The sequence below is a fragment of the Benincasa hispida genome, chromosome 7 (assembly GCF_009727055.1).
Source record: "Benincasa hispida cultivar B227 chromosome 7, ASM972705v1, whole genome shotgun sequence".
Lineage (NCBI taxonomy): Eukaryota > Viridiplantae > Streptophyta > Magnoliopsida > Cucurbitales > Cucurbitaceae > Benincasa > Benincasa hispida.
Genome location: NC_052355.1, coordinates 1,894,478 through 1,898,838, shown reverse-complemented (window position 1 = coordinate 1,898,838; position 4,361 = coordinate 1,894,478). Strand labels below are relative to the sequence as shown.

Below are 4,361 nucleotides of genomic sequence, written 5' to 3'. Positions count from 1 at the left end.
CTCCCCGCTCCGCCTCAACCCCGTTGCCAATCCTATGACCAATCTCTTCTAGGACCAAGAGAAGGTGTGGCGTCACATTGTTCCAGCCTCGGAATCAGCCTTAAGGGAACAATTTATCTATTTACCCCGACATTAGGGAATGAGTGAATTTCGTCTTGTGTAGCTGTGTTCCCAACTTCCTAATCAGATGAATCTCCAAAATGGTAGGCATATTAAGTCGGCGAACTGACCACTCTTACCCATGCAAATCAAAGGACCGCCTTCATAGGCAAAAGTTTATAACTCACTCAGGATTCAGGTCATGTCACTTGTGCTCATACTAGTGAAATGTAAGTCTTTATTATTAACGTTGTTATATAATGAGACTATTCATTTCATGGTGTGGTCTTATACAAACTCTTTTTTTATAGAATACCCTCACTCACATGTCTCTAAATGAATGATCAGAATCAGATCATTTGTAGAACTTTACAACACTTGTCATCTACAAAGCGGTTCGTCTTCATAGTGTCACCAAGATAAGGTATACAACCTTATCCATCTACTACAGACTATTTAAGTTAACATTTAAACATAACCCACCTGTATGTCTCCACATACATGTTTAAGCCATAGAAGATATCTTTGGATGTTTGTTTATTGGTTTGTGGGTTAATGCTACTAAATGTCAAATAAAATACCTCAGATTTTATTAGATAAATAAACAAACTATTTGTACAATACAAGTACAAATTATAGGACCCACGAGATTTAGGACATGAACCTCAACACGATTGACCAACATTCTTATCTGGCACTTTCCTCCATTTTTGGCCAAGCTTATATTGGGACAGACAACCTTGGGCCGCTCCTAATAGGGTCAAGTCTGACCAAGCCCATCTCTCTTTCCGTCTTATTCTTCTCCTCTTCATTGTTGTGTGTTGACCATTCTATGCCTAGTTCTAAAATCCACCCACAACAACAACAAAAATAAAATTAAATAATAAATAAGAAAAAAAGAATCCTAAAAAAATCCCCCTTTTTGTCTTTCCCTTTCCCCCTCAAGTCTCCTATCTCTCAATTTACTCTATCTCTCAATCATTCTCTCCAGCGAGACAACAACAACCAATTGCCAACCACCATATGACAGTGATCAAGTCGACAATGTATGTGCAACAGGTGAGGTGAAAATTAAAAAAAGAAAAGAAAAGAAAAGAAAAAGAGATGAAAATATATAAATATTGATATTGATGGATATTTCTATAGGTCACGAAATTTATAAATTTTTTTGGATTGATAACCAAGTTCAAGAACACCCACGTGCTCCATTTCTACAGATTAAGCGTACGCATTCAACTAAGAAATAATTAAAGATCAAGTACTAGAGATTGAATCACATCGTACAAATCAACATAAACATAAGTTCAACTTCATGAAACACGTTTCTCCGTAAACTTCGTGTGAAAAACCTCTTCTAAACTATATAAAAAAAATGTTATAATAGAAACTTCAAATTATATAATATACAATGCAATCCAACTCTTTTTTTTTAAAAAAAAGGAGTATTCCAATTTTTTTAGTTTCATAATGATGGTAAACTAGAAGATTGGACTGACAAACTGAGTATAGCTTAACTGACTTACGAATGTCATTAACCATGGAGTTCGTGGTTCAAATCCCCTGCCTCCAATTGTACTTAAAAAAAAAAAAAAAAGATTGGCCACGAAAGAAAAATAAAATTGCCTAAAAATTCTATAGGCTGGATTGGTAAAACTTAGGATGGATTTTTTCAATTATTTAGTATTGAATTGAAAAAAAAACAAAAAACAAAAAAAAAACCAAAAAAAAAACATAATTTGGTGGTTGAATTAAAGGGGTCTTTTTAAATATAAAAAATATTTAAAAATATTCACTAAAGTAAAAAGTTCCAAAAAAAACATTCTGCTATAAAGTGATTATTTTTGGAATTTTCTATTTATAAGAATTTCTTAATTACTTCAAAACTTTAGGGTTTTGGATAATATTTTAAAATCTTCTCCCAATATCAGCACCAGTGGTCTAGTGGTAGAATAGTACCCTGCCACGGTACAGACCCGGGTTCGATTCCCGGCTGGTGCATTTTTTTTTGTACTAATTTATTTATTCATCGAGAATCAGTAATTGTACTAGTGCGTTCAACTTCCACGTGCATTTTTCAAAAAACGAAATTATGCATTTTTTAAAAATAATTTCGATAACATATTAAATAAAAATAATTTTTAATTTTATATATTTTTATAATATATTATTGTTTAGTCGGTAACATATTGTATAGAAGAAACTATCTTTTCTGAAATTACTAATTTTCGTCCATATAACTATTTTTATTATTTAATTTTTTAAGTAAAATATCAATATTTCTAAAATAATATGTTTTTATTTAACTACTATATGTGTGGATTTTTTCTTATTATTTTTTTAGAAAAATTATTATAATTATATTATAGCTTACAAATTTATTAACTAAATACTTTTTTAGTACGAAAAATGCATAAATAAGATCTTATTAAAATAAAAAAGTATAGAGGATCGAACCTTCAAATGTTCATAATGTTTATGATATAATTTCTATATAAAATTTAAATTTTCTTTGAGAGTTTATTTTTCTTTTTAATTCAACTAGTAAACAATTGTTATCAAATGAAATAAAAAAGAATGTACCTAAAATACTTTTTGTGAATATAAAACGATTGTATTATTATTTAGTGTAATTCTAGTTTTTCAAGAATTTAATTTAAAAATGAAATAATTTTAAATAATTGGTTCAATAATAGTGAAAGAAGAAAACAACAAAAATGGTCTAATTTATATAACAACTACGATTTGATAATGATTCTACTTTTTAAAACAAAGATTAAAATTATGAAAAATAAATATAGAAAAATTATTTCAAATGGTAAAACTGTTGAAAATATTTACAAAATATAGCAAAATTTTANTCCATTTCTACAGATTAAGCGTACGCATTCAACTAAGAAATAATTAAAGATCAAGTACTAGAGATTGAATCACATCGTACAAATCAACATAAACATAAGTTCAACTTCATGAAACACGTTTCTCCGTAAACTTCGTGTGAAAAACCTCTTCTAAACTATATAAAAAAAATGTTATAATAGAAACTTCAAATTATATAATATACAATGCAATCCAACTCTTTTTTTTTTTTTTTTTTAAAAAAAAGGAGTATTCCAATTTTTTTAGTTTCATAATGATGGTAAACTAGAAGATTGGACTGACAAACTGAGTATAGCTTAACTGACTTACGAATGTCATTAACCATGGAGTTCGTGGTTCAAATCCCCTGCCTCCAATTGTACTTAAAAAAAAAAAAAAAAGATTGGCCACGAAAGAAAAATAAAATTGCCTAAAAATTCTATAGGCTGGATTGGTAAAACTTAGGATGGATTTTTTCAATTATTTAGTATTGAATTGAAAAAAAAACAAAAAACAAAAAAAAAACCAAAAAAAAAACATAATTTGGTGGTTGAATTAAAGGGGTCTTTTTAAATATAAAAAATATTTAAAAATATTCACTAAAGTAAAAAGTTCCAAAAAAAACATTCTGCTATAAAGTGATTATTTTTGGAATTTTCTATTTATAAGAATTTCTTAATTACTTCAAAACTTTAGGGTTTTGGATAATATTTTAAAATCTTCTCCCAATATCAGCACCAGTGGTCTAGTGGTAGAATAGTACCCTGCCACGGTACAGACCCGGGTTCGATTCCCGGCTGGTGCATTTTTTTTTGTACTAATTTATTTATTCATCGAGAATCAGTAATTGTACTAGTGCGTTCAACTTCCACGTGCATTTTTCAAAAAACGAAATTATGCATTTTTTAAAAATAATTTCGATAACATATTAAATAAAAATAATTTTTAATTTTATATATTTTTATAATATATTATTGTTTAGTCGGTAACATATTGTATAGAAGAAACTATCTTTTCTGAAATTACTAATTTTCGTCCATATAACTATTTTTATTATTTAATTTTTTAAGTAAAATATCAATATTTCTAAAATAATATGTTTTTATTTAACTACTATATGTGTGGATTTTTTCTTATTATTTTTTTAGAAAAATTATTATAATTATATTATAGCTTACAAATTTATTAACTAAATACTTTTTTAGTACGAAAAATGCATAAATAAGATCTTATTAAAATAAAAAAGTATAGAGGATCGAACCTTCAAATGTTCATAATGTTTATGATATAATTTCTATATAAAATTTAAATTTTCTTTGAGAGTTTATTTTTCTTTTTAATTCAACTAGTAAACAATTGTTATCAAATGAAATAAAAAAGAATGTACCTAAAATACTTTTTGTGAA

At 27.4% G+C, this 4,361-nt stretch overlaps 2 non-coding genes across 2 annotated transcripts; both read left to right on the top strand.

The window, feature by feature from the left end:
* Positions 1-2,026: 2,026 nt before the first annotated feature.
* TRNAG-GCC lies at positions 2,027-2,097 on the top strand. The gene has a single exon. It is a non-coding gene; the product is annotated as a tRNA-Gly (tRNA).
* A 1,592-nt stretch (positions 2,098-3,689) lies between these two features.
* On the top strand, positions 3,690-3,760 carry TRNAG-GCC. The gene has a single exon. It is a non-coding gene; the product is annotated as a tRNA-Gly (tRNA).
* The last annotated feature ends 601 nt before the right edge of the window (positions 3,761-4,361 follow it).